A 9,475-nucleotide genomic window follows, 5' to 3' on the forward strand; every position below is an offset into this window, starting at 1 on the left:
TCTTCGTTGTGGTGCACAGGCTTCTCATTGCGGTGGCTTCTCTTGTTGTGGAGCAAGGGCTGTAAGACAGCAGGCTTCAGTAGTTGTGGCACACGACCTCAGCAGTTGTCGCTCGCGGGCTCCAGAGCACAGGCTCAGTAGTTGTGGCGCACGGGCTTAGTTGTTCCAAAGCATGTGGGATCTTCCCAGACCAGGGCTCGAACCCGTGTTCCCTGTATTGGCAGGCAGATTCTTAACCACTGAGCCACAAAGGAAGCCCTAAAAACCACTTGTCTTTCTATACACTAATAATGTGCCATCAGAAAGAGAAATGAAGAAAACAATCCCATTTACAATTGCATCTAAAAAATAACGGAATAAATTGAACCAAGGATGTGAAAGCACACTGAAAACTGTAAAACACTGATAAAAGAAACTGAACAGACACAAATGAATGGAAAGCTATCCCATGCTCATGGATGCAAAGAACACTGTTAAAATGTCCATTCTACCAAAAGCAATGTTCAAATGCAAAGCAAGCCTGGTCAGAACTCCAATGGCATTCTTCACAGAAATATAGCAAACGTTCCTAACATTTGTGTGGAAACACAAAGGCCCCTGAATAGCCAAAGGGAGTCTGAGAAAGGAGAACAGGTTGCAGGCATCTCCCTCCCTGACTTCACACTACATTACGAAGCTACAGTCACCAAAAAGTGTGCAATTGGCACAAAAACAGGCACACAGACCAGAGGAACAGGACAGAGACCCAAGAAATAAACCTACGGTTATGCGGTAAGTTAATTCACAAGAAAAGAGCCAAGAACATACACTGGGGAAACAACAGTCCCCTCAATAAATGGTGCTGGCAAAACTGGACACCACACACCAAAGAACACTGCACTCTGTCTACACCACACAAAAACTGGCTAAAAACCCAGTGTTCCACATGAAGCCCTTCCTCTCCTGGGTCCTCTGAGGACAGACACCCTCAGCACTCAACTAGACACAAGAACCTTCTCCCCCACATTTCCTCACCTTTTCCTTTAGCAGCGTCACCTCCCAGCAGGTCCAGAGGAGACCTGCCTCCTGTCAGCGTGAACTGGACCCCACAGTGTCCCAAAGCCCCAGTGGGTCCTGAAGAGACCCGGCTTCTGCTACATCCATTCTGCTGTGGAAATTCAAATTGAAATAGAGCCAAATGACCCATGAATTCTCCAAAATAGTTAAGGAGCAGTTAACTAGAAACCGTAAGAAATGAAATGATTATAGACACAGACTTATTTTTTTTTTTTTAATATTTATTTATTTAGCTTCGCTGGGTCTTAGCTGTGTCACACGGGACCTTTTTCTTTTTTAAGTTGCAGCATGCGAACTCTTAGTTGAGGCACGTGGGGTCTAGTTCCCTGACCAGGGATGGAACCCAGGCCCCCTGCACTGGGAGCACGGAGCCTTAGCCACAGGACCACCAGGGAAGTCCCTAGACACAAACTTTAGAACTTATGCCAAATTCACACAAATTTATTCACAGACATTTCAAATGCAAGGCTATGAAAATTACAGAGAAACATAGAAGAAAATCTACATGACCTTGGGTTTCGTCTATAGATCACGAGCTTTGAGTTTTAACATACAAGGCCAATCACAAAAGAAAAAACTATGGTGGACTTTATAAAATTAAAGATTTCTACTCTCAAAGACCTTTCACAAAGTCAAAATGAGGCAGGAGATAAATGGTCTCCAGCCTATGCATTTACAACTGGCCTCCGGTTCACACTTCCTGGGATGAGAAAAAAATGGGCTCCTGGCTGGACATTCATTACCAACCCCCTGTTTACTTTTCCTGAAGCAAGAGACAAACGGGCTCTAGGACTACATATTTATGACCGGACTCCTGTCTATATTTCGAGGTCTGCACCTCGATATGAAAACCAGCAACAGAAATAGGGTAAATAACCAGACATTGGACATTTTTATGGGAGGGACAGAGTGGGACTAAACCCTGTTAAAAGATCAAGAGGTCATACATTTCTCATCCTTGGGGCAAGGGAAACATTGCACATGTGCAGAAAGGTTCCTTGGGGGTCAAAAAGGAAGGGGCACCACCCCAAAATAGGTGATGCTAAGGTCGTCCCACAGGCCTCTGGGTGGTAATCCATGTTGGAAAAAAGTTGCGCACGCATGTTGGGGAGGGTCCTAGGGCAGGGCAGGTGTGGAAAAAGAAACCAGATAATTGGCCAGAGGTGAACAGAGACCCGGAAGAACTGCCCTATATAAGTGACTTAACCGCCTCTCTACTGCACTCCTCCTCATTAGGGAGGGTGTCCACACCCTTTCTCTCCGGGTGTGCATCTCTGCCTTGCTTCTGTCTGAACTAAACAAACGGTTTCTCTGTGTGCTCTCCCACTTGTTGCTGTGCTATGTCTCTAATAATAAACTTTGTACCTGTTTTTACAGTTTTTACCTCTATGAGAAATGCATTTTTCACTGGGGGCAAGAGCTAGCGGGGGTGGTGGCTAGGATTCCTGGTTTTCATCCAGGCTACCCAGGTTCAATTCCTGCGCAGGCAATGAAGATCTCGCTTCATGCCACCACTCACTGCTGCCTCTCCAAGATAAAAAAGACAAGCCACAAACTGGGAGAAAAATACTTGTAAACCACATATCCAGTAAACGACTTGGACTCAAAATGGACAAAGACCTCTAGAACAACCCCATTTTAAAAATGGGTAAGGATTTGAACACACACCTGGCCAAAAAAGATATACAGCTAATAAAAATCATACAAAAATTATACAAAAAATCATATACTATTAGGGATTTCCAAATTAAAATCGTGAGCCATCACAGCACACCTACTAGGATGGCTAAACTCCAACAAAACTATGGCAACACCGACTGCTGGAGGGTGAAGAGCAACCCCTCCTCATGGCTGGGGTGCAGGCACAGCCACCTGGCAAGACAGTTCCGCAGCTTTTTCCACAACTAATCAAGCCTCCCCTCGGGGTCCAACAATTATGCGTCCAGTATATAGGCACTGCTTTGAAAATCTATGTCTAAAAGCAGAAAAGGATGCAGTTATGCACAGCAGCACTATTCGTAATGGCTAAAAACCTGAAGAAATCGGGATATCCTTCACTAGATGACTGCATAAGCAAAGTGGAGGACAGCCAGGTCAAGGCGAGCAGAATACACCACGCCAATATATGTCTCTCTGGCACAAGGATTATTTCAGTCTCATTCAAAAAAAGAAAGATAGAAAAAACTGAGTAGAGACTGACCTTTTATGAAGGACATTTATAAGGAAATCTCCATTTGTAACGGAGTGTCCCTCTTTGCACCAGAAATAGGATGATTAAATCTCAAGCCACTCTTATCAACGGAGAAGTCCCGACTTAAATCTGCATACAATACCTTTGTTTACTGTGCTTTGCATGATAACCTGCCACTATTGGCTTCCCCCCTTCCCCAAGGTCTTTTGTTTTTATCTGAAGATGGTATTTGGTATTTAAGGTGATGGCTTTGGCCATTTCAGGGACTGACTCAATTTTTCTGGGTAGCTCCCCTGTATACAGGAGGTATACATGCTGTTAAACTTCTGTTTTTCTACTGTTAATCTGGCTTTTATTAGACGGCGGGGGTGGGGCTCAACCAAGAACCTAGAAGGACAGAGTGAAAATTGTCTTTCCGCCCATACACGTGCAGTGGACTACTACTCAGCAGGAAGGAATGCACCATCAGCCCATGGAAGGACATGGATAAATCCTCAGTATGTACTGCTACGTGAAAGCATCCAGGCTGAGGAGGCTGCACACAGTATGACCCCACTGGTGACACTCTGGGAAAGGCAAAGCTACACAGATGATAAGCAGATCATGGGGTGGGGGTGTGAAGCGTTCCATGTGACACTCTAGGATGGATACCTGTCACTGTGCATTTGTCTAAGCCCACAGATGTGTGTAGCCCAAGGGGTCAATCATAATCTATTCAAATTTAGTTATTTGGGATGTAGGAGTGTGGCAGGATGGAATACATAATGTGACAGAGTCTAAATGTATTAGAAATATATGGAAACACCTCACTGTAGGGGATGGGGTAAAAGGTGCTGACCTAAGTTACCTTTGGAAATGAACGCAATCTCTAAACTAAATGCAAAATGTACACAAACAGTGGACTTTATTTTATGGAGTTCTTTCCAGGGTGTAGCAGCTAACAATTCTGAAACCTCTGCACATGTAATCTGGAAAGGAGCAATGCATAGGTAAACGGCAGATAGTGGGCACCAAGCTCCTCATTGTGGGAGTGGGAAGTTACAGATAAGCAAGGGGAGAGCCTCTGCCCTCATAATACTTGGCTGAGCTTCCTGGGAGGATGGTGTGGGGAGTTCACTGGCCATAGGACATGCACAGATCTTTACACTGGGAAGGCTGTGAAGACATTGGAAACTCACACCCCATCTTTCCAACCATACCTGCTGCAAACACTCAGCCCTCTGTAATCAGTCAGTTGCACCTTTTTAGACATTCTTGCCCCCAGGCACATAAAGGAGAGTGAGGGTCTTGCATTACCTCTAAGCTGTCCCAGAATCCAGGCCCTGGGGGATGGAGCCAGGATGGGGGTGCCTGGGCTCCTGACCAGCAGGTGAGAGGAAGGAGGAAGACCAGTCCGGAGGACAGAGGTTCCCACAAGTCTGTGAGCCGTGGAGCCCTGATCGGATTCACCCCCAGTGGGGACATGGGTGGGGCCTGCAGTGGTTCTGTTTTCCACCCGGGCCCCTTTGATGAAACCATGGCAGCAATGGGCCCAGAAGTCTCCTGGTGGTGTTTCAAACTGGCACAGCAGTTTTACAAAGGAACAGGGGAATGAAGCTGAGCTCCTGACGGCCACTTCTTCTGGCTCTGAGTTGCTTCTGTCAGGCCCACAGACACATCCGTGGAGTCTGCTGTAACCCACCTTCCCCAGCCTGGTCTTTCCTCTCCCTCCCTGCGATGAGTCCCGTGACATTTCCAGCCCGGACCCCTCTCCCAGGCCAGACGCCTCTGTCCAGTCACTGCACCCCCATCTCACCTTGGGGGCTAACAGGGCCCTCAGGGGACCGGGATCCTGCAGCTCCCCACACCCAGGAGTAGCCCCACCTTCCCTGGTTGCTGAGCCCAGACACCGGGTGTAACCGAGCAGGACCCTACGGGGCCTTCCCAGGACAGACCCACCCCCCCATATCCTCTGCTGTAGCTCCTCTCTGAAGTACCTGGATAACAGCATCTGATGCATGCTTCCTGAGTTGTTTTACAGACTTCTACCAGATGGAAGACATTAACTACTGTACTTGATGATCAAGAGCCCCCAGACCTACTGGCACCTAAGGATTGATACTGTTCACCACCCTGTTACCTCACCATCAACCAACCAGAGAATTGTGCACCAGCTGATCTCATACCCTGCGACCCCCTCCTCCAAATTCACACTAATTCCCCTCTACACCCACAGCCCTGGCCCAAGCCCGATCTAGTGCCTGGTTCCTCCATCAGGCCCTGACAAATCTCCCTGCCCCCACAGTGCGTCTCACATCCCACCCCAACGTGGTCTTTCTGAAGCATAAACGAGACTGTGACTCTCTCCCACATGTAATCCCCAAATGTTTCCCCACTTTCGCTAGGGTATCTGCTGGGAGAGACATCTGCCAAGGCCCTGAGAGTCCCCGGCATCCCTACTAGGCTGGTGGCTCTTGGTTCCCTGATACTGAGCACCTCAGCCGGCCAGGAGACACGGCAGGAAACCCCAGAACTGCTCACCTCAGGATGGGGCTGGCACTGCCGCTGCCTGATCAAAGAGAGCAGAGAAGGGTTCCCCAACTGGGACACAAACACTGCACGAGTGGCCTCTCCCTTAGCTATCGCATGATCCCCATGGGACCTGAGGGAAGGAAGGACCGAGGCACACTTGGTTCCTAAGGAGGATGGGATAGGCTCAGTCACATCCCCCCAAATTCACATGCTGAATCCCTAACCCCCGGGACCCCAGGATGTGGCTGTATTTGGAGATGGGGTTTTTAAAGAGGTGATCAAGGTAAAATGAGGTCACTAGGGTGGATCCTAATCCAATAAGACTGATGTCCTACCAGAAGAGATTAGGACACAGAAGATCATGTGAGAAGATGGCTGTCTACACACCAAGAAGAGAAGCCTCAAGGAAAAACCAGCCTGCAGACACCTTGATCTCAGACGGCATCCAGGACTAGGAGGTAGGTCTGTTGTTCAAGCTACCCGGTCTGTGGTGTTTGTTATGGCAGCCCCGAGCAGACTCACACACAGGGTAAAGAAGGTCTCACACTAGATAGCCCACTCTCCATTCCCCTGTATGTGAGTGACAGTAGCCTCAGGAACTGAGGAAGGTGTGCCCGAGGAAAGGCACAAGATATGAGATTTTAGGCATAACACGACTGCACTGATATCTTTTTTTTCCTTTTTTAAAGATTTTTAAAATCTTTATTTATTTAATTTATTTTTGGCAGCGTCAGGTCTTCATTGCTGCACACGGGATTTCTCTAGTTGCGGCGAGGGGGGCTTCTCTTCACTGCGGTGCGCGGGCTTCTCATTGCGGTGGCTTCTCTTGTTGCGGAGCACGGGCTCTAGGCGTGGGGGCTCAGTAGTTGTGGCACACGGGCATAGCTGCTCTGCAGCATGTGGGATTTTCCCAGACCAGGTCTCGAACCCGTGTGCCCTGCATCCGCAGGCAGATTATCAACCACTACACCATCAGGGAAACCCCATGACTGCACTGATCTTAAACGAGCCTGATCTACATTCACACGAGATGGTTTTGTCCTGTATATACACCCACATTAGCACCTTCAGTCTCAAGGGCAGACCTTTGTCTTCACCACCTCCACTGAGAGCATTACCTTAATCTGCTCTGAACCACCTCCTATAGGATTTCCAGAACCACAAAGCATCAGAGACTGCATGCTGCTGTGTAATCATGTTTCACAGGACCAGAGGCTGTGCGCCAGCTTCCGGGTGACCCTGCCACAGCAGAGCCGCCCAGCTGTCCACCAGAACCCACGTCCCTTTCTCCTGTTCACAGCCAGCCTGCACCTCCCAGCCTTCCCACCCATTGCAGCTCCAAATGGAAGTGCTGGAGGTGGTGAGGACCTTGGCCAGCCTGTGTCCTAGGATGGAGGGCATGGTGCCATGTGGTCACCCCATCCCCTGCTGGTTGGAGCCCTCCACCTGAAAGCAGGGAAGAGAAACAAGGAGGACAGAGCCTGGGCCCCGACCCCCACCTGCCCTGAACTATCACATGAAGGGAACACAGACATCTTGAGCATCAGACTATTTTGGGGGGGCACTTTGTTCCAGTAACAAACCTTTGCTTTAAAAACCAAGGTGCTTTACAGATCCCTCCCCAACTGTAACAGAAAGTGAGGCTTAATTTCATCATAGAATAAAGTTATGAGGAATTTACAGGCCAAAGAAACTTAGGTTTGGGATACTCAATTAGTGAAGAATCTAAACAGAGTTTGGGCTTGGAGCAGTAAATTAAAGAAGTACCAAGTGTTGTTCATATAGGCTTCTGCACCTTTCACATGAGAGACTTATTTCCTGCTTTCAAGGAGATAGAGAGTCAGAGTGTCCCTCTTGTATCAGCCATTTATTAAGGAACTGTAATTCAAAATAATTGATATGCCATTGTGGAGCACCCCTCCCTGAGACCCAACAATACACAGAGGTGGGAATACATGCATATATTTCCTTGCATTATCAGCTGAGCACTTTCAGCTCCTATATGTAACTTTTTCATAACATTCTCTAGTAAAAGGAACCAGAGCTCTTTGAAATTATGGCTGACACTAGGACTGACACAGTAAATATATGAGCCAGGACAATCTTGAATCTTATATCAGAAAATAAGGAAGTATCAAGAAAAAAAAATCCACAGAGTGGAATGGTGTCAAAGGAAAACAGGAGCCAATGGAAAGAGCTCTCAATAGCCAAAGTAGGAATGAACTTAGCAACAAAATCTGGACTGCTGGATTATAACAAAAAGTTAAAAAAAACAAAGAAAACAAACAAAAAAACCTGTCCACAGGTGTCCATGCTGGTAAAAAGTAACTGCATAGGGTTTTGTTTGTTTGTTTGTTTTAATCAATAAGGTTGAATAGAAATCTCCTATGTGGAAGTCCCAATAATTGATGTGGACACTCAGCCATCCATGGATTGTGGAGGTGGAGATAACTCCTGTCTCCATAAGTGCTGCTTCCCAAAGTAGCTTCCTCCTGAAGAAGACACACAGTACGGAAGTGGGAAAAACTTAACTTCATTGTGGGGAAATCTGACAAACTACCTCAGCCAGGTGACCAAAGTTAATAGTAACAGTGATAAGTTGCCCTGAGAGCCTGTTCCCTTGATATAAAGTGATGAGAAAGCACTTTACCTCTGTGATCTGCTTACTCAAAACGCATAACTCAAGCCTAATCCTGAGAAAAACACCAAGTAAATTCCAATGCGGGACAGTCAACAAAGTATCTGACCAGTACTCCTCACCAATGTCAAAGTCATAGAAACAAGGACAGTCTGAGAAACTGTGAAAGCCCAGAAGAGCCTAAACAGACATGATGACTAAATGTCACATGATACACTGGATGGCATCCTGGAAGAGAAAAACTTAGAATGAAGGAAACCCAAATGAAATATGGATGTCAGTTAATAAGTGACAATTCAGATGAAAACTAGAATGAGAAACCTATTGCATCACACTAGAAATCTAGAGGAAATGGGTAACTTCCCAGTAAAAACACACATTAACAAAACGGAACATAACAAAGGAAAATACAAACACAACAGTTAAGCCACCAAAAGACCTCTTCCCCCTTTTGCTTGTCCTTCCATTGTTCCGGGATTTCGCTCTCCTGGGACAGGGAAGGAACAGAGACACAGCAGTCTGGCAGTTCCCCTAAGTTCGGACCCTGCTCAGTGTCTTCATCTCTCCCAGCCATGCCCCATCCAGTACGGCACCCAAGGGAGTCTCAGGGATTATTCGTTCTGATGTATCAGCTATGACTTTTTTGATTCCAATGGACTGGACACACTTACTAAAGTAAAATAAAACATTATTTTTAAACGATAGAAATAAATTAATAACTGCAAGAGACAGGTTTAAGAGTGGATTTGGACCTGGCAGTTCTGGTGGCTCACTCTCTTGCAGTGTGATCTGGTCTCCCTCCAATCCTTTGTGCTGCTAAATGCCTTTGGGTGGCCCCATGCACAGGAACACTCTCTCTCACTGCATCCAGGGCTTCCAGAAACTGCAGGCGACACCCACTCAATGTCCATTTTAACAGAAAAGAAGAGGTTCAGTTAAGGTCAGGGGCTGTGGTCACCCATCCAGGGCTCTTGCTGTTCTCCCTTGATGGCAGGAAGCTCTTCCACTAGCTAAAATAGCAACTTTGCTGTTGGTGGTAAACTCAAGACTCTTGCTTTGGGCATCGGGGCCTCACATCA

This window comes from Balaenoptera borealis (genome assembly GCF_965194805.1).
Source record: "Balaenoptera borealis genome assembly, contig: HAP1_SCAFFOLD_332, whole genome shotgun sequence".
In the NCBI taxonomy this organism is placed as follows: domain Eukaryota; kingdom Metazoa; phylum Chordata; class Mammalia; order Artiodactyla; family Balaenopteridae; genus Balaenoptera; species Balaenoptera borealis.